Genomic DNA, 22,444 nt, shown 5'->3' on the forward strand with positions numbered 1-22,444 from the left:
CTCCAGCGAACGGCCAGCGGTTGGTGCAATCTCGAAGCCAGCCTGCTGTCGCGCTTGGCGGCGGGCCTCGATGATCTGGTTGGCGGCGGTAGAGTAGCCAGGGAAGTACTCTGTGCAAGAAAGAAAGAGAAAGAAGAGAAAACACCAAGTCAGAAAACGAGCCAAAAGCGGCAGACGGCAAGAAAGGACGAAGAAGTAGGCAGCTTACCGTCAACCAGATCTTCAATCTGACCATAGCCAGTGATCAGAGTCTGCCTTGCTTCAGCCCAGCCAGCCGCTTCTGTCTCGTACTCGGCCTGGAGGGCGGCTTCGCGGTCCTACACCGCCTTCAGAGCCGCCTTGTGGCCCTCCTCCTGGTCGGCCAACTTCTTGGCCAGGCGGTCGCGTTCCTGCACCAAGGCGGCGAGCTCGGCATCCTTGCACGAAGGGCAGTCTGAGACTCTCCCAGCTGTGCCCTCAGACCGGCGTTGGCCGCTGCAGAGACGGCAGAAAAAGAAGAAACAATAAGAGGAAGTCGTCAAGGAAGATCCGACCCGACTGCTCAGCAGTCGGCCCGAATCTCGGGGACTACACCCAGTGGGTGCGCTGACGCGCCCCCACGTGAGATAAAGAACAAAGCACTTACCCTGGCTCTCAGTTAGGTCGGCAGTCTTCTGGGTCAGCTCCCGAGCCTGGGAGTTGAAGGCGGCCGCACGAAGATTGTGGTAGTCCTGCAAGATAGGCAGAAGATCGAAGTAAGAACAAGAATAGCAAAGCCAAATCCACTAAGAAGTTCCAAGCCGCCTGCTCAGCAGCCGACTCGGAACTCGGGGACTACACCCAGTGGGTGCGCTGACGCGCCCCCACGGAAGAAACCAAGATCAAGAAGAAGCAAGATAAGAAGCCTAACCCGGATGGCCGCCCGCGTCGCAAGGAACTTGTCGGTGTATTGCCTCAGCGCCGTAGCCTGGGCTTGGAGCAGGGTCCGGACGTCCTGCGCGGCCACGTTCATCACGGCCGTCCCTCCGCCCGGCGTCCACCCTGAGGTGGCGCTGGCCACCTCCACATTCTGGGCCGACGAGCTGGAGCCCACGGCCGGCTACGGCTCCGACGCCGCCTTCTGTGGCTCTGACGCAGCCTTCCCCGCGCGCCGGCTCGGCGGCATCCGGACCGCCAGCGCGGTCCTCACGGCCGGCTCGCCCCCCGCCGACTGCGCAGACGGCAGATCAGGCCGGCCGCCTTGAGCCGTCCCAGTCGGCGGAGTCGGCACCGGCGCCCTCTCCAGGATGACGACGTCATCATCCCTCTCCAGCCCCGGCTGGTCGCCGCCGGCCTCTTCTGGCGAGGGCTCCGGGGCCCCGGGCGCTGCGACGCGCAGTGGGGTGACCAACAAGGTCCCCTCCGCCGTCGCCGCAGCTGCAGCCTCCGCCTGGGCCTTGGCTGCGGCGTCGGCGCGCGCCTTCGCCGCCTCCTCCTCCTGCGCCGCCTGGGCGGCGGCCGCCTGCCGTGCCTCCGCCTCCCGCGCCTCCCACGCGTTCCGCTCCATCGCCGCCTGAAGGTCGGCTCGGGGGTCCACGCGACGAGTGGTGCTCCCATACCCCCTCGGCGACTCAACGATGGAGGCGGCAGCCGCCCGCTCGAGCGACAATGGAGCTTTGGTTGTTTGGAGAAAAAGACAAGGATTCAGGAACCACCAGAGAAAAGAAATAAAAAAGAGTACATGAAGGAGTTTGAACTTACGCCAACACCGTCTGCGGTTGCTTCACCGTCTTGCAGAAGCGAGCCGCCTTCGCGGCCGCCTCCTCCCGCCTGGTCGCCGCCGCCCCACCCCTGGGCTTCTTCGTCCGACTGCCGAACAAACCCTGTGCGGCGCGATGCTTTTGCCTGCCGCCCCGAGCAAGCGGTGCAGCGGAGGAACCCGCGCCGCGGCCAGACGCCGGCTAACGATGCGGGACGACTTCGGCCTCGTCGTCGTCCGGCCAGTCGTCGAAGGTAACTCCATGCCCGGAGCCGCCTGCTTCGCCGCCGGCTTGGCCACCACCCGGCTCGGTGTTGTCGTCCATAGCGGCCGCCCCCAAGTCGGGGTCCTCCAGATCGTGCTCCGTCCGGTCGGGGCGAATCGGCGCTCCGTGCCCGACCCGCCAGCAGGCCGAAGAAGAGGACTCTGTCGAAAACAAGCCGACTAGTCAGAGTCGGCCAAAAGGAACTCGGCAACAAAACTGAGAAAGAGAAAGAGACAAGGAGAACATACCGTGGGCGGCGGATTGGTTCGGCTATATGGCTCCTTGCCGAACTGCCACTCTTCGGTGAGTTTGCAGTTCGCGAGGTAGTTCACCATATAGGCCACCTCCTCGTGCGGCATGTCCTTGGTACACATCCGGCTCGGATCGAGCTGGCCGCTCATCTGACAGATCAGATGAGGGCGACTCTAGAGCGGGAGTACCCGGCGCGTGACGAAGGCGGCCAGCAGGTCGGGCCCCGACAAGCCCTCCGACTGGGTCATCGCTCGCACTCGGGCGACGGCTGCGGATCCAGCCGGCGTCAGCGTCACGGCCCGGTAGGACCACTGGGGCCGCCTGCCCGCCGGTGGGCCGGCTACGTAAGCCGGCAGGTTGACGTAGTCGCCCTGCGGGGCCATGTTCCTGACGTAGAAGTACGACTTTTGCCATAACTTCACCGACTGGATCAGCGTGATGACGGGGAAGGGGTTGTCGGCAGCCACCCTCCACATCGCGATGAAGGCGCCAGTCTGAGCCGGCACGCCCTGCATGCGCGTGCCCAACTTGGACTGGAAGAACTCCCCCCAGAGCTCGAGGGTAGGGAGGACGCCGAGGTAGCCTTCGCACAGGGTGACGAAGGCAGACAGCAGCACCACCGCGTTCGGGGTGAGGTGGTGCGGCTGGAGCTGGTAGAACTCGAGCCAAGAGCGGAAGAAGGCGCTCACGGGCAGGCCGATGCCGCGCAAGAAATGCGAGCGGAAGACCACCCGCTCGCCCTCCCGCGGCTCCGGCGTAAGCTCCTTCGCCAGCGCGAGATGGACCTCCACCTTGTCCACGCCGGGCAGCCGCCGCGTCTTGCGGAGGAATTCGACGTGATCCTCGTGGACGTTGGAGCCGTCCCAATCCCCCCCGTACTGCTCCGTGGCGGGAGGCATGGTGAAAACGAGCGCGGCGGCGGAGGAACAAGTGGCGGAAGAGCGCGGCGGCGAGGCGCTGTTGCAAGAAAGGGCAGGAGAAAGGAGATGGTGGAAAGAGGGGGAGCGTGCGAGAGCCTGCCGCTCTCCCCCCTCCCCCTACTTATAGCTTCGCAAGGTGAAGCCGGGGGGGCCGGACGTGGGGTGAGACGTGGGATTAACTGCACCCACTCCCACCACGCCTCGCGATTATTACGCCCTAAAGGCGTGCCGAAACTGCCGCAGGGAGATATGCGGGCGGTTTCGGGCTGCGCAGGATCCACGCCTGGGCCGGGGCGTGGACGTGGCGGGCCCCCGCCCTGCGGCGACGTCCCGTCGCGCGCGTGGGCTGGCAGGCTTTTTAGCCTAGAGAGGCCACGTGGTTCGCAGGCGGCAAGTGGCCGGCCCGCGGCCCGGTGCACGCGCTGGCGAGCTCCCGCCCTCCGACTCTGAAATTTTTGGCCGAGACAACGCGCCTAACCAAGGCCGGCTCCCAGCTGCCGGCTTGTCAAGATAGGAAGCTGACCGAGCTTCTCGACTCCCACCCAACCTCGAAGCCCAATCAGCTTCGGGGACTACTGTCAGAGTAAATGGCCACGGGTAGCCTAACCGACTGCCCCTGGCTCTTCCAAAAAATTATCAGGCCTTTTGGGCCTTCAAGCATTTCAAGCACTGGGCCGCCTTCCCCGGTCGGCTATTTCTAAAGCCGACTCCCAGAAGGCGACCCAGCCTCAGCAACCTCCCCCCAAGATAACCACGGGATGGCCGACTCTAGGAACCCGGTCATAGAGGATGCCGACTCCCCAGAGCCGGCCATGAAGAACGCCGACTCCCCAGAGTCGGCCACGAAGAGCGCCGACTCCAAGGAGCCGGCCAAGACCGCAACCACCAAAACTACACCCACATAACGGTGACAAGACGGGGTGTGGCCACAGTGCGGCCTACTACCCCCGAAGCCCGAGGCAGGCATGGCCACAGGACGCCGTACGGGACGGCCATCTCCCGTCCGGCTCGGCACTGTAGCCATGCTGGCCTCAACGTCACCCACGGCAAACGCCAGTACGGCCCACGGGCGGCGGGCCCCTTCAGCCAGAGAGAGGCGCGAAGGCGGCCCGGCCTCCCCCAGTCGGCCAAGGGCGTAGCCGGCCCCCAGAAGCCGGCTACCCCCTCCCTCGAAGCATGTGCCACATTAAGGAGACAAGACGAGGTAAGGCTACAGTGAGAGCCCTCGAGGCGGCACACTGTAGCCACGCTTACCTCGACGGAGCCCTCGTCATCAGGGGTGAGGCTACAGTAAGCAGCCACCGACAAGACCCTAGGCGGTGGGGCCGGCCAGTCGACCAAGAGGCCGGCAGCCGGCGGGACCTACCAGTCGGCGGGCCCCAACGGCCGGCGGAGAAGCCGGCGAGCGTAGACACTGACGACTGGGACCAGCGCCCAGCCGGATTACAATTGTACCCCCGAGGGGTAGGCCTATATAAACCCCCCGGGACACCCATGCAAAGGGTTGGCTTCTTAGCATTACACACACACCATAGAGAGAGAGAAGCAAGAGCTAGCCTTGTTCTTCTTCTCCCTTGAACCCAACAGCTCTAGGAGCGATTGTAGCTACTCTTCCTGATCTAGTGATCATGCGGAGACCCCGCAGAGCAGGACTAGGGGTGTTATCTCCTCGGAGAGCCCCGAACCTGGGTAAGATTCGCCGGCGTGCATGTCTTCACCTCATCCCGTTTCCAGGCACCGGCGACGTCTTACTGGCACCCACTATGATAAGCCACCCGTTGGCATATGTCGCACCTACCACCCGACACTGTACGTGTGGATACCTTGGAGGCATCGCATCTGCGGTGCTTGGACGAACCGTTCGAGGGAACCGCGAGGTGCCGTTCGCGGGAGATCACCGTTCACGGGTCTTCGCTGTTCTCGGGAGATCGGCAACGCGAGGAGGAGACGGCCCGGCAGATCGGCTACACGCATCACCAACTCTACTTCCGCTGCGGTGACTGCGCGTCTAGTGGTAAACCCGATCTCTTGATCTATTTCCAGCAGCATGATCTTGGGTGCGCGGTAGAAAATTTTATTTGGCGCTAGCATAGCGTACCGCGTGTTCCAATAGTGGTATCAGAGCCTCCGCTGTGTGGTAATAGATTCGATGATATGCATATGAGATATGTAGATCGGTTCAAGTGCGGGTCGATGAGATCGGTCGCGCATGTCAGTGTTGAAGGTTGGTTTCATGATCTTGTTTCCGTGATCGTGATGCAGAGGTCATGACACGACTTACCCCTAACGATCGGTTGTCCGCCATCGGGGTAGACAGTGGAACGTAAATCCGGATGCAGCACGCGAAGATCAATGAGATTTCCGCAGTGCTGAAATCTGTTGGAGCGGTCTCGGTAAAACGGCTGTAACTTTTGCATACGAACTCCGATTTTGCTCCACGACCTGTCGAATTGAAGCTAACGAAAAGTTGGCGAAATTCTGGAACAGGATTTTGGCGCTTCTGGCTAGGCCAAAATCCACTTGGAAGATAGAGTTTCAGGAGGTTTTATCTTCGGCGGTAGAACGTCTGACTCGTTTTTGCAGGGAATGACTGTGATTTGGTATAGCCCATGTATGTTGCTTGTATATTATTGTTTCATGACCTGCGTGTCATGAGTGCAGCAACCGGCATGAGCGATATGGTTGTCCCATTATTGTATTAATGACCTGCGTGTCAACATGAGAAGCCATGTAATGTAATTTACTTTCAGTAGCTATTAGTTTTTAATAGCATAGTATCTTATGTAACACTTGGCGGTTGACACCATGGCGTGGAGATGGAGATCACCACGAGGACAACCACGCATGGGCAGACTGCGCACGTGGAGATGGAGATCACCACGCGCTGTGAAAAGGGGCTATACCATATCACACATACATAAACTGCCTGTGAAAGTTTATCCCTTTTATGCACCCTTCCTTTTGCATGGTAGATGTTTTAAGTAGGGTGATCCCTCAAAGAATGTCAAGTACAAATGCCTCCCCAATTGCTGCACCTTCACATGTCAAGTATATTTAGTGGCGGGCCTATGAAATTAGGGTGCCACTAGATCTCCTTGAAGTGCTGGGTTTGTGTCGGACACTTACACGTGGAGCATTGGTTGACTTGTCGTGGCTATCAAAACAGTTTTGGGCTACGAGGCATAGGAGTTCGCGAGGCATGAGATGTCCCCAACAACAAGAGTCGTATGGAGATACGATTAGCAAGAGTTGCTTAACAAGTGATCTTGTCCTCTAGCGGTGATGCAAAATCTCACTAGTTGACATGTTGATCTTGGATCTTGAATCACTAAGTATCAACCGAGGGATGTTGATTTTAGTGGGAGTAATGATCTTATTAAAATGATTAATATGAATTACTCTTCATGAATACATGTCTTAGTGTTTTGCATATTTCTGTTGTAGATCAATGGCACCACCTGCTCATGTTACCCCTTTTGCGTGGAAATCAATCCTGGAAAAAGATAAATTGAATGGAACAAACTTTACCACCTGGTATAGAAACCTGAGAATTGTTCTTAGGCATGAGAAAAAGGAACAAGTTCTAGAGAATCCGCTTCCAGAGGAACCCGCCGATAATGCTAATGCCACAGCCAGAAATGCCTACCAGAAACTCGTTGATGAATCAAACGAGATCAGCTGTCTCATGCTGGCTTCTATGGAGCCCGATCTGCAGCAGCAGTTCGAAAATATTGAGGCTTCCGATATGATCGAGAACATTAAGAGCATGTTTCAAATGCAGGCTAGGACCGAAAGGTTCAACGTCTGGCGATCCTTCATGGATTGTAAGCTGAAAGAGGGTGATCCACTGATCAAGATGATCGGGTACATGCAAGCTCTGGATAGGCTGGGCTTCCCACTTGGGGATGAGTTGTCCATAGATACAATTCTGGGTTCTCTTCCGGACAGCTATGGGCCGTTCATCTTGAACTACCATATGCATGGGATGGAAAAGAAGCTCACTGAATTGCATGGGATGCTCAAAGTGGCAGAGCAGGATATCAAGAAAGGTACACATCGTCAAGTGTTGATGGTGCAGAACACGGCTAAGTTCAAGAAGAGCTGGTCCAAGAAAAAGTCTAAGGCAAAGGGCAAAGAGAAGGAGGCAACTCCAACGGCACCCGCTGCGCCTAAGTCAGGGATGGCTTCGGGGAGTATTTGCTTTAATTGCAAGGAACCCGGACACTGGAAAAGGAACTGTAGCAAGTGGCTTGCCGAGAAGGGCAAGAAGACTGGAAGTATGACTTCTTCTTCAGGTACACTTGTTGTATATGTCATAGACATTTATCTTGCTGATGTTTCCAGTAGCTCTTGGGTATATCATACCGGATCGGTTGTTCATATATGCAACTCGATGCAGGGGCTAAGCAGAACTAGGAATGTCGCAAGAGGAGAAGTTGACATTTGCGTCGGGAATAAAGCAAGAGTTGCTGCATTGGCCGTCGGCACTATGCAATAAATTTACCTTCAGGATTTGTAATGGAACTTGATAATTGTTATTATGTTCCTGCTTTGAGTCGAAACATTATTTCTGCCTCATGTTTGATGAGACAAGGTTATGAATTCAGTATTAAGGACAATGGTTGTTCTATTTACTTGATTAATATGTTTCATGGCTGTGCACCCGTTGTAAATGGGTTATTTATCCTAGATCTTGAAGGTGAATCAGTCTATAACATAAATGTTAAGAGGCATAAGCCTAATGAGATAAATCCGACTTACATCTGGCATTGTCGACTAGGACACATTAGTCAAAAGCGCATGAAGAAGCTCCATGATGATGGAATTCTAACTTCGTTTGAGTTTGAATCATTCGAGACATGCGAGTCTTGCCTACTCGGTAAGATGACTAAGACTCCTTTTGCAAAGAGTTGCGAGAGGGCGTCCGAGTTGTTGGAACTTATACATAGTGGTGTATGTGGACCAATGAGCACGGCAGCCAGAGGTGGTTTCCAATACTTCGTGACTTTCACCGACGACTTGAGTAGATATGGATATGTCTACTTGATGAGGGACAAGTCAGAAACTTTTGAAAAGTTCAAGGAGTTTCAGAACGAAGTGGAAAATCAACTCGGCAAGAAAATCAAACTTCTATGATCGGATCGTGGCGGTGAGTATATAAGCCAGGAGTTTGATGATCATCTGTTGTGGAATAGTTCCACAACTGACTCCTCCGGGTACGCCACAGAGAAATGGTGTGTCAGAACGGAGGAATCGGACCTTGTTGGACATGGTCCGGTCGATGATGAGTCAGTCGGATTTACCCTTGTCATTTTGGGGATACGCTCTAGAAACTGCAGCTTTCACACTAAACAGGGTACCATCTAAGTCTGTAGATAAGACACCATATGAGATATGGACTGCGAAGAGTCACAGTTTGTCTTTTCTGAAAATTTGGGGATGTGAAGCATATGTCAAGCGACTCCAGTCGGATAAGCTCACACCCAAATCGGACAAGTGCATATTCGTGGGATATCCAAGGGAGACCTTGGGATATTACTTCTAGAACCGTGAAGAGGGCAGAGTGTTTGTCGCTTGACATGGAGTTTTCCTTGAGAAAGAGTTTCTCAATCGGAAGGCTAGTGGGAGGACGGTCCGACTAGAAGAAATTCGAGAACCACACGGGGATGTTCCGGTAGGTGATACTGTCACACCGGAGTTAGTCAGGGAACCCGTAGTGGAGTCGACACCGGTTCCACGGAGGTCGGAAAGGTTACGCAATTTGCATGACTGCAATGTGTTGTTCTTGGAGAACAACGAGCCGACTACGTATGCGGAAGCGATGGAGAGCCCTGATTCCGAGTTATGGCTTGAGGCCATGAGATCCGAATTAAAGTCCATGGATGACAACCAAGTTTGGAACTTGGTTGATCTGCCAGATGGCGTTCGAGCCATTGAGTGCAAGTGGATCTTTAAGAAGAAAACTGATATGGACGGAAATGTCACAGTCCATAAGGCTCGACTTGTTGCTAAAGGTTATCGACAAGTTCAAGGAGTTGACTACGATGAGACTTACTCACTGGTAGCGATGCCTAAATCAATTCGGATCATTCTTGCTATAGCGGCATATTTCGACTATGAAATATGGCAGATGGATGTCAAAACGGCTTTCCTTAATGGAAATTTAACCGAGGATGTGTATATGACACAACCCGAGGGTTTTGTCGATCAAAAGAAGTCTAGCATGGTATGCAAGCTTCAGAGATCCATTTATGGATTAAGGCAAGCATCTCGGAATTGGAACATTCGTTTTAATGAAGTTGTCAAAGAGTTTGGCTTCATCAAGAATGACTGTGATCATTGTGTATTCAAGAAGGTCAGTGGGAGCTCAGTTGCATTTCTGATCTTATATATGGATGACATATTATTGATTGGAAATGACGTTCAAATGCTTGAATTGTCAAGGACTCATTGAAAAATAGTTTTTCTATGAAGGACTTGGGAGAAGCAGCTTACATTTTGGGAATCAAGATCTATACAGATAGATCGAGAAGGCTTATTGGATTAAGCCAGAGTGCATATATTGACAAGGTGTTGAAGCGGTTCAACATGCAAGATGCCAAGAAAGGTTTCTTGCCCATGTCACATGGCATTAGTCTTAGCAAGACTCGGAGTCCTACGACTCCTGATGAGCGAAGACGCATGGATGGGATTCCATATGCTTCGGCTGTTGGGTCCATCATGTATGCTATAGTATCTACTCGTCCCGATGCTAGTTTTGCTCTTAGCGTGGTGGGCAGATACCAGGCTAATCCAGGGGAGAGTCACTGGACAGCGGTTAAGAATATCCTTAAGTACTTGAGAAGGACTAAAGATATGTTCCTGGTTTATGGAGGTGAGGATGAGCTCGTTGTAAATAGTTACACCGATGCTAGTTTCCAAACAGATAGGGATGATAGTCGATCGCAATCTGGGTTTGTGTTTATTCTGAACGGAGGAGCAGTGAGCTGGAGGAGCTCCAAGCAAGATACGGTAGCTGATTCTACAACAGAGGCCGAGTACATTGCGGCTTCTGAAGCTGCAAAAGAAGGTGTTTGGGTGAAGAATTTTATTTCTGATCTTGGTGTGGTTGAGGGCGCGTCTAATCCATTGGACCTCTATTGTGATAATAGTGGTGCCATTGCGCAAGTCAAGGAACCACGAAACCATCATAAAACCCAACACATACTCAGGCGTTTTAACCTTATTCGCGACATTGTCGAAAGAGGTGATGTAAACATATGCAAGGTACACACGGATGCAAATGTTGCTGATCCATTGACGAAGCCTCTCCCACGTACGAAGCATGAGGCGCACATGAGCTCCATGGGCATACGATGCCTAAATGATTGAATCTAGTGCAAGTGGGAGACTGTTGGAGATATGCCCTAGAGGCAATCATGTGATGATGATATTTCCATATGTATTCATGAGTCCTTTGTATTGTCCTTGAACATCATCAATCATATGTATCAATAAGTATGTGACTTGTTTGTGGAACTATGTATTGTATGATGATTGTTTTAATGGTCCCTAGTTGATAAGGTTATGCGGACACATATCCTTGACTAGTATACGACTCGGTTGATGACTATGTTTCACAAGTCATGTGCATGGAGATGCTAAACCGATAGTATGGGCTCGGGGATGGAGATCACCGAGCCGGACAGACCCACTTTGAGACGCAGCGAGATATAGTCATCTGTTCATCTCAAGTGCAATGTCTATGCCATGTCCTAGACCTGAGGTCCTCGCATGTTCTCGGGATGAGGATCGACTCACTTAGGGTCTATCAAATGCTACTACGTAACTGGGTAGTTATAAAGGTAGCTTTCAGGTGAGTCGTGAGACATGCCGCGAGACATGGTTGACCAAGATGGAATTTGCCCCTCCTATTTGGAGAGATATTCTCTGGGCCCTCTCGAGTGATCAGATTCGGAAAGCATGGCCATGCGACTTGGGTTAAGTGTTAACCCAGTTCGGGAATCTGTATCATGGTTTCGAGAAGAGAGGTCGAGCTAACACAAGGGTGACAAGTACTCGCCTTGAGCTCGACAACAAATATCGTGAGGCAAAAGGAATGTTGCATATGCCACATTGTTGAGGTTCGTCAAAGGACTTTACGCCCACATGGGAGTTGGCACGTTCTGCTAGGAGCCGCTACCAACTATCGACTCTGGTCGTGTCCATGTGTACGTGAACCTATAGGGTCGCACACTTAAGGGGCTACAGCCCATTCGGATTGGATCTGAGTGGAAAATGGATGTGGACTCCTCGTGGGCTCAAGTGTTGAGCCCACCTCGGAGGTCTATATAAAGGGGAGTGGGCACACCACTTAGGGTTGATCGGATTGAACCCTGGTTAGCCACCGCCACTCGCCATGCCCATGCCGCGCGATCGGACCTAGCAGTCCGCCGCTCAACGCTGCTCCCCGTACGTGTGGATACCTTGGAGGCATCGCATCTGCGGTGCTTGGACGAACCGTTCGAGGGAACCGCGAGGTGCCGTTCGCGGGAGATCATCGTTCACGGGTCTTCGCTGTTCGCAGGAGATCGGCAACGCGAGGAGGAGATGGCCCAGGAGATCGGCTACACGCATCACCAACTCTACTTCCGCTGCCGTGACTGCGCGTCTAGTGGTAAACCCGATCCTGTGATCTATTTCCAGCAGCATGATCTTGGGTGCGCGGTAGAAAATTTTATTTGGCGCTAGCGTAGCGTACCGTGTGTTCCAACAGCGCGGGCCTTTGAAATCCTTGGGCAGGCGCACGTTGCGCAGCGCTGGGACGAGACACGACACTCCCAAAGAGCTGGAAATAGCTCCTGGTTCCAATGACGTGATTGGACGAACCGGAGTAAGTTGACGGGCTTCATGCTGCGCCGCTAACTCGGCCTCTCTATGTGCCCGAGCCCGGTCCACCACATCCTGAGCATCACCAGTGCCCCCCGCCGGGTTATGGCCACGGGACGGATCACGGTTTAGCGCACTGCTTGACACAGCCGGTTCATCAATACGCCTGCTGTAGCTCCGGCTTGGGCGGGGAGTAGAATGGATCCTCTCATGACTATATGAATAAGCCTCCTGCTGAACCAAAGCTGTCTGAAGAAGCTCCCTAACCCGTCACGTCTCGACTGCCACCGGAGACTCGCCTTCGATCGGGATGGCCGCCAGCCGTGAAGCGGCAGCGACAATGTTGTCCATCGCGTTAGAGTAATGACCCGGTGGTGTTGGAACATGCTGTGTCACAATGTTGTTCTGGTGAGGCGGATCCACCAAACGTGGCTGAACCGGCCCCCCGCTCCAGGTGCCTCCGCCCGATTTACCACCGACGGATTACTGGTCCCTGCTCCTGGGGTATTAAAGAGGTTCCTAGCTTCATAAACCGGCGGCAGGCGAGATCGGTACCTCCTCTTCAGGACATCGTTCGACGCACTCTGATCCAGCATAAGCCGGTAAGCCTGTGCATCCAATGCGGCCCGTTTCGCAGCCATCCTGGTATCCTCAGCTGCCAAGTCGCCTTTGGCCTAGGTGATCTGATCTTTCACCTTCGTGATTTCCGCATTATGTGTATCTTGATCCGCCGGGTTAACCTCCGCCATCAGCGTTGCCAAAGCGTCAAATAAATCAAATAGAACTTGAGCCGGCGGTCGCACAGGGCCTCCTGCCCCGGCCGTTGTCGCTGCTGCTGATCCGGAAATCATCGCCGCTGCGGTCGAAGAGTGGAGCACTGACTGTGTACCGGCCATGAAGATCGCAACCCGGTTTGGCAGATCAAAGGGGTCCGGAATACTGTCGCCATCGGAACAGCCCCCAATCCGGCCATCTTGCAACTGATATAACGACTCGGTCTCTCCGGTCGATGACTCGTCACCGGAATAAACGACGGTTTCACCACCAGATTCCGATCTATCCTCAGATTCCCCTCCGTGGATGACTCCCACGAAGGCACGCTTCATGACAGGCTTAACTCGGGCAGATCTCGCACGCTGAGCCGTTTCGACGAGGTAGGTGCAGATGTCCGGCTCAGGGCCCGGTTCGCCGATCTTGCCAATGAAAACGTGTATGCCACCGAAGGGGACCCGGTACTCGTACTCGATTGAGCCGGCCTCGGGGCCCCAGCCTGCATCGTCGATGTAGAGCTTGCCGCGATGACTCTTGGTCATCCGGCCCGCAGCGTTGCCCTTGAGTCCTTCGAAGCTGCCCTCTAAGAACTCGAAACCATCGTGCGATTGCCCCACGGTGGGCGTTATTTTTGGAACAAACGTGATCCAGGGGACTTGGAGTGGACCTCAAGAAAGAAGCAAGGAGGCCACGAGGCAGGGAGGCGCGCCTGCCCCCCTGGGCGCGCCCCCACCCTCGTGGGCCCCTCGCAGCTCTACCGACCTACTTCTTCCTCCTATATATACCCATATACCCCAAAAACATCCAGGAGCACCACGAAACCCTATTTCCACCGCCGCAACCTTCTGTACCCGTGAGATCCCATCTTGGGGCCTTTTCTGGTGCTCCGCCGGAGGGGGAATCGATCACGGAGGGCTTCTACATCAACACCATAGCCTCTCTGATGATGTGTGAGTAGTTTACCACAGACCTTCGGGTCCATAGTTATTAGCTAGATGGATTCTTCTCTCTCTTTGGATCTCAATACAAAGTTCTCCTCGATTCTCTTGGAGATCCATTCGATGTAACTCTTTTTGCGGTGTGTTTGTCGAGATCCGATGAATTGTGGGTTTATGATCAAGATTATCTATGAACAATATTTGAATCTCCTCTGAATTCTTTTATGTATGATTTGTTATCTTTGCAAGTCTCATCGAATTATCAGTTTGGTTTGGCCTACTAGATTGATCTTTCTTGCAATGGGAGAAGTGCTCAGCTTTGGGTTCAATCTTGCATTGCTCGATCCCAGTGACAGAAAGGGAAACGACACGTGTTGTATTGTTGCCATCGAGGATAAAAAGATGGGGTTTATATCATATTGCTTGAGTTTATCCCTCTACATCATGTCATCTTGCCTAATGTGTTACTCTGTTCTTATGAACTTAATACTCTAGATGCATGCTGGATAGTAGTTTATGTGTGGAGTAATAGTACTAGATGCAGAATTGTTTCGGTCCACTTGTCGCGGACATGATGCCTATTCACATGATCACACTACAAAAAAAATACACTTCCGTGATGATACGTGTTTGTCATAGTAGGTCATGTTTTCTGTCATGCATGTACATCCATGACAAATTTATGACAGAATCAAGATAGTCATACCTGTGCTGTCATAGAAGCGTTCCATGACATTGCCAAAATTATCATCACGGAAGTGTCCACTTCCATGACGATAAAACGCGCTTCATAGAAGTGCTTTCGTCAAGGGTGACCGACACGTGGCATCCACCATAACGGAACGCCGTTAAGCTATCGGGTCAGATTTTGGATATGATATGTTGACACGTGGACCGGCCGAAAAGTGGCCCACAAAGTTTAAATGGGCCAGCCCAACCGAAGGCCCATAAGATTTAGCGGACCATAATGGGCCGGCCCAGCTAAAGGCCCACAAAATTTAGCGGACCATAATGGGCCGGCCCAGCTAAAGGCCCACACGATTTTGTAGACCATAATGGGCCGGCCCAGCTAAAGGCCCACAAGATTTTGCGGACCACAATGGGCCGGCCCAGCTAAAGGCCCACAAGATTCTGCAGACCATAATGGGCTGGCCCAGCTAAAGGCCCAACATTCTCTGTCAAATCGGCCCATCAACGGCATGTCCTAAACTTGTCATCAACGCGGCCCATGGTCACTTCTGGCCCGTTAACAGTCCGCTAAGTAATTGGGCCGAATTACGGCCCGGTGTATTTCCGGCCTGTTAAAGGTCCGACTTCGTTTGGGCCCATTTACAGGCCATCAAAACTTTCGGCCCATAAACGACCGTGAAGGATTTGGGTCATATTCGGCCATGTCTGACATTCGGCCTGTTAGAGGCCCACTATAGCTTTGGACCACTTTCGGCCTGTTGTCATTTTCGGCCTGTTAACGCCGAACGTAAACCATGGGCCATATGTGGCCCAACGTCATATCGGGCCCATTAACGGCCCATATAAAAATGACGATAATCTAGCCCGATCGAAGTTCCGGCCTGTTAAAGGCCCGTGTATTAGGTCGGCGCATTTACGGCCCGTCCGAATTTCGGCCTGTCAAAGATCCGCATCGTAAATGGGCCACCATTTCGGCCTGCTAAGTCCAGTGGGTTATTTGGCACAATCAGGGCCCAATCTCACTTTCGGTCTATTAAAGGCCCATGTTTTTTATGGGCTCGAGATATTTACACCTGTAAACGGCCTATTTTTACTGAGGGCCCAAATTATGTTTAGGCGTGTTAAAGGCCCACTATGGGCACATGCCTACCAGAAAAATATGAAAGCTTATGCTGATTTAGGCCCAGATATTTTTAGTGGGCTACATGCCAGTTTCGGCCCGTAATCGTTTTTAGCCCAATTGGAATGGGCCCGACGAATGTTGGCATGTCGGGCTCCTACGAAGCTTTTGGCCGAATACATTACTAAGATAAACCTACACTATACAAAAATAGCGTCGTAATTACTGCAGCCTAAGGCAGCATCATAAATGTTGTATCACAACAAAATAAATTCCAACCATACAACAAAAGGCCTGTTGACATAAAGTTTACAGTCCTTCCAGATAAAAGCACCATCAGATGTATAGAAGCACAGATCATTTGACCTGAGTGCTAATGTTTCAGGCTGTAGAATCTGATGGAGCAGCACGATCTCCACCTTTTTTCCGCCATTACTCTTGAACAACGAAGTGAATGTCTGATAGTCTGGTTTCAAAACCATTCATATCTTGACGACATTTCTCAACCACTATTCTTGTTTCCGAAACAACGTCCATGACATATTCACAGCTACGACAGCATGACATATTCACAGCTACGATGTGCAAACTAAGCAGAAGGATTTTCAAGAAAATAGAAGTAATGCAAGCTAGACACCATATGAAATATGCAACCAATATTACTCTGCCAAGTTAAAAGTGTCTTGTCATAAGTGGAAATTCAAAAAATTAGAAGCAGTACAACGTAGAAATCAATGCAAGATGCAACCACTATCAAACTACCATGTTAAAAGCGTCCAATCATGAGTGACTGATGTGGGATACACAACAGCAGTACTTTGATGTAAGAACATGGTATGATAGATAGATGCAGTGTATTCTAGACACAGAAAGCCATGTCATATGCACATGTATAACGTATAAACTCAGCAGGTGCAATTTAATCAAAATAGAAGAAATACAGGCTAGACAACATATGCAACATGAAACCAATTATCACACTGTCAACTTAGAGCAAGCACCTGCGATGGTGGAGTACGGGAGATGAACTCATCATGTAGACTTGGGACTTCAACTTCATTAGCAGTAGCAGTGGCAAATCTAGAGAGTCTCTATTTGCGTCGGTGCGGAGGACCACCAACATCCCCTAACTTACTCTTTTCCTTCCTATTTTCTGATATTGCCTTATGAAGTCAAAACCACAAGAAGATGAATAAAATTAGCTCTGCATAACTGGTTGATGCATGATACAGACGAACACTACTTTGATGTAAGGCAAGCGCAGGATAGGAGGATGGAATATATACAAAAAAAGACAGCGTTTCATATTCACACGGACGATAGGAGGATGGAATATGTATGAAAAAATGGTAAGCGGAAGGCATTTCAACAAAATTAGAAGAAATGAAAGCTAGGCACCATATGAACATGCAACCAATATCACTCTATCAGGTAAAAAGTGTCTCGTCGTAAGTGCCATTTCAAGAAATTAGAAGTAGTACAAGCTAGAAGACAATGCAAGATGCAACCTACATCACAGTCCCAAGTTAAATGTGTCTTATGGGTAAGTGATCGTTGCAGGTATAAGTTGTAAGCTACGCAGATGCAATTCAACATAATCAGAAGCAATACAAACTAGACATCATACGGAAAACGCAACCACGTATAACAGTTCCAAGTAAGAGCAAGCACCTGTGATAGTGGAGTAGGGGAGATGTGCTCATCATGTACACGTATGTTCTAGAAACAGGAACACGTGTCATATTCACAGGCATTATGTGTAAAGTAAGCAGATGCAATTCAATTTAGAAGCAATACAAGCTAGACATCATACGCAACATGCAACCACATATAATAGTGTCAAGTTAGAGCAAGCACCTATGATGGTGGAGTAGGGGAGATGTGCTCATCATCTACACAGCTACGTTGACTGTCCAGCCTTGTGTTGTCTTGCGAATCTTTTTGGGAGGATGGCGGAGTAGAATCTGTAGGGACCCCCTGTTTGAGTTGCTCTGAAGGACCACCATCATCCACTGTCGGACTAATTTCCTTCAGCTGTAATGATTTTGCATTGTGAAGTCAAACCGATAAGAAAAAGGAATAAAATTCGCTCTTCAGAACTCATTCATGCATGATACTGGCGAACACTACTCGGATGAAAGGCAAACACATGATGCGAGGATGGAATATGTATGAAAAACAGGATGGTGTGACATATTCACACCTATGATGTGGTAACTAAGCAGAAGGCATTTCAACAAATTAGAAGCACTGCAAGCTAGACACCATATGAAAGATGCAACCAATATCACTCTGCCAAGTTCAAACTGTATGGCGTTTCAACAAATTAGAAGCAGTACATGCTAGAAATCATATGCAACACACAACCAACATCACAGTGGCGACTTAAAGGTGCCTTGTCATTAGTGACTGATGCGGGATATGCAAGAATAGTAGTTTGATGTAGAAACAGGAACACATGTCATATTCACAGGCATTATGTGTAAAGTAAGCAGATGCAATTCAACAAAGTTAGAAGCAATACAAGCTAGACATCATACGCAACATGCAACCACATATAATAGTGCCAAGTTAGAGCAAGCACCTGTGATGGTGGAGTAGGGGAGATGTGCTCATCATCTACACAGCTACGTTAACTGTCTAGCCTTGCGTTGTCTTGCGAATCTTGTTGGGAGGATGGCGGAGTAGAATCTGTAGAGAACCTCCATTTCAGTTGCTCGGAAGGACCGCCATCATCCAAGGCCTTGCCAATTTCCTTCAGCTTTATTGATTTTGCATTGTGAGTTCATACCGACAAGAAAAAGGAATATCATTCGCTCTTCAGAACTCATTCATGCATGATACTGATGAACACTACTCTGATGAAAGGCAAAGTCATGATATGAGGATGGAATATGTACAAAAAAATGGACGGCTTGACATATTCACACCTATGATGTGGTAACTAAGCAGAAGGCACTTCAACAAATTAGAAACATTGCAAGACACCATATGGAAGGTGCAATCAATATCACTCTGCCAAGTTAAAACTATCTCGTCATAGGTGGCGTTCATCAAACTAGAAGCAATACATGCTAGAAATCATATTCAAGACGCAAACCAATATCACACTGCCAACTTAAAGGTGTCCCATCATAAGTGAATGATGCAGGATACACAAGAAGAGTAGTTTCACGTAAGAACATGGTGTGATAGACAGATATAGTATGTACCAAAACAGGAAAGCGTGTCATATTCACATGTATCATGTGTAAGCTAAGCAGATGTAGTTTACACTAATTAGGAGCAATATGAGCTAGACACCATATGCAACATGCAACCAGATATCACACTGCCAAGTTAGAGCAAGCACCTTGGATGGTGGAGTAGGGGAGCGGAGACTTGGACCTTGTAATGCACTATCAGTACAAGGAGAATCGGTACAGATGCTCCGTTTACGTTGCTGCAGAGGACCACCATCATCGCCTTCCTTACTCTTTTCCTTCCTCTTTCTTGATTTTGCCTTGTCAAGTCAAACCCACAAGAAAAAGGAATAAAAGTTGCTCTTCACAACTCATTGATGCATGATACGACGAACACTACTTTCATGTAAGGCAGCCGCATGATAGGAGGATGGAATATGTATGAAAAACAGGACGCGTGACATATTGACATGTATGATGTAGAAAGTGTAAACTAAGCACAAGGTGCTTGAACTTGTTAGAATCGATGCAAGCTAGAAACCATATGAAAGATGAAACCAATATCACTCTGCCAAATTAAAAGGGTGCCCTAACAAATGTATTTGACCAAATTAGAAGCAATACATGGCAACAGGCTAGAAATAATATGCAATATGCAACGAATAAAGGTGACTCATCGTAAGTGATTGATGCAGGATACAGAAGAGAGGTAGTTTCATGTAAGAACAAGGTTAACACATAGATGTAGTGTGTACCAAAAATAGGAAGGCATGTCATATTCACATGTATAGTGTGCAAACTAAGCAGATGCAATTTACCCTAATTAGAAGCATTACAAGCTAGACACCGTATGCAACATGCAACCACATATCACACTGCGAAGTTAGAGCAAGCACCTGTGATGGTGGTGTATGGGAAGTGCGGTCTTCAGGTACAGAGCTACGTTCAATATCTTCATTTAGGCTTGCTGTTTCTTGAGAATCATGTGGAGAGGATGAAATTGCATTCTTTATAAGAGTATTGCGTCTCATATTAACCCACGCGCGTGACTGTCTCATCATAAGCGATAGACGCATGATACACAAGAACAATAGTTTGATGTAAGAACATGGTGTGATAGGCAGATGTAGTATGTACCAAAAACAGGAAGGCGTGTCATATTCACATGTATAATGTGTAAGCTAAGGAGATGCAATTTAACAAATTAGGAGCATTGATGAGGGATACACAAGAAAAGTAGTTTGATGTAAGAACATGGTTAATAGAAAGACGTAGTATGTACCAAAAACAGGAAGGCATGTCATATTCACAGGTATAATGTGTTAACTAAGCAGATGCAATTTACCCTAATTAGAAGCATTACAAGGTAGACACCATATGCAACATGCAACCACATATCACACTGCCAATAAGAGCAAGCACCTGCGATGGTGGTGTGGGGGAATTGCGGTGATCAACTAGAGAGCTATGTTGACTATCTTCATTTAGCCTTGCTGTTTCTTGAGAATTATGTGGGGAGGATGACACTGCACTCTTTAAACGAGTAGGGCGTCTCACAGTAACCCACTCGGGTGACTGTCTCATCATAAGTGATTGACGAGGGATACAAAAGAGCATTAGTTTGATGTACGAACATGGTTAATAGACATATGTAGTATGTATCAAAAACAGCAAGGCATGTCATTATCAAAGGTATAATGTGTAAAGTAAGCAGATGCAATTTAACCAAATCGGAAGCAATACAAGCTAGACACCATATGCAACATGCAACCACATTTGACAGCGCGAAGTTAAAGCAAGCACCTGGGATGGTTGTGTGTGGCAATTGAGATCATCAACTGCAGAGCTTCGTTTACTGTCTCCAACTGCTGACACTGCGAAACGCTTAGTGCTTATCTTCGAATTACACTGGAGAGACTTCTGTCTTTTCTTTTCTGCATTCATCAACACTGCGTCAGAGTCTGAAATACCCATGCATAAAAAATCAATAGTGTGAGTATGGGTGAAGTGTGTGCACAATTAGTACAATGTAAAGGTAGCAGATAGCAGGTCGGTGAGAAATAAATGACAGGAGACATATGATAGCTCTACAACATGCATGGCACCCTAAATTACTACAGGATTATATGAAAATAACAGTCGACTGAAAGCAAATAGGTCAGTCCATTTTTTCTGCACCGTCTGATGTACAAAGAACGGACAGATCGCCTTCATCTACCTCCAGCCAGTCAGTGTTGACGATCTTCCTCGAAACGCCAGCGACCACTGGCCCAGCATTCCTCCCCTGCCCGCGCCCTCCCCTCGACCTCACCACACCGCCGTGCTTGGCACCGCCCCCCCGGCCATCCATTCAAGCCCCGCCGACCTCCAGATTGGGCGCAAGCAGCTCCTGCGCCCCACACCCCTATGATAGACACCGATGCGCCGCTTCCCCGGGGAACAGGCGGACTAGGTGCTCCGCGCGCCTAAGCGGGTGCTGCTTCTTTTAATTGCGGTTCGACTGACCCTGAATTGAAATCCAGGCGGGCTACTGACCTCTAGCAAAGGTGAAATAGTAAAAGGGAGGAAACCTTGTGCATTTAGTATCACGAAGAAGATGCAGTAAGAAGCGCTCAACTAGTTTCTTTCGTGGGATGAATACGGTGTGAGCGGAGACGTATGATTTGCACGAATAAGGGAAGAGGAGTACCTCTTTCTGCTGGCAGTGCTGTGTCCTCCTTCTGTTTTTCCGACGATCTTCTTGTTGTTCGCCGAAAACCAGAAGTTGTGGAGGACGGTGCAGCTTTGGACGAACCCATGGCCAAGTTGTTGAGTGTGGTGCGGTGGCCGTCTGTCGGTGGCGGGGAAGCAGATCCGTATACATACATTTTGCTGTATTTGAAGCGAAAGCACGATATGGTCACTGGACTTCAGAATAAGCTCATCACGGTCACCACATACATTTTGTCGTGCTAACCAACATGTGGTTGGATGGTTAGAGGACAGTGGTTTCTCAAGCCCACCAAGGTTAAAGTCTCGGTGCTCGCATTTATCTTGTGTTAATTTCAGTATTTTCTGGCGATGTACGTTCAGTGGGAGGAGACGTTCCACTCGACTACGAGGCACCTATGGTGACTTCGTAAAATCTCAAGATCATATATGTTGGCCCACTCTCTCGAAGGTGCTCATAGGGGTAGGGTTCGCGTGTGTGCGCTTATAGCGATGAGTACTTGCGCGTATATATGAGCCCTTCCGTCTGTACCGTGTTAAACAAATACATATCATGATTATACGATCACTGGCTCACCCGTACAACTCCGTATTTTGTTGATGACACAATCAATTGACCAGTCAAACGTTCCACACGGCGCAACTAGTGTTGCACCATCGGGGCGCGTAACCATGGGGCCCACCTGTCAGCCCGTATATGAAAGAAAGAAATGGTAGTTTGAGTCTCTACTTTGTTAATAAAATAGGAGTACATTTTAGGGTGATCATACGGTCACTGGCTCACCATACAGCTCCGTAATTTGTTGATAACACGATCAATTGACCAGTCAAACGGTCCACATTCAGCAGCGCACATTACCATAGGGCCCACCCGTCAGCACGTATATGAAGGACAGAAATGGTACTAAATTAGTGGTCAGTGGGTATTCGAAGTCGTGAGACCTCTGGTTGGCAGTCACCGGCGGTTGGGGGGCGTTCATTGGGCGGTGGGGTGGGGATCCCCGGAGAAAAA

This window comes from Triticum aestivum, chromosome 2D (genome assembly GCF_018294505.1).
Source record: "Triticum aestivum cultivar Chinese Spring chromosome 2D, IWGSC CS RefSeq v2.1, whole genome shotgun sequence".
NCBI classification, from domain to species: domain Eukaryota; kingdom Viridiplantae; phylum Streptophyta; class Magnoliopsida; order Poales; family Poaceae; genus Triticum; species Triticum aestivum.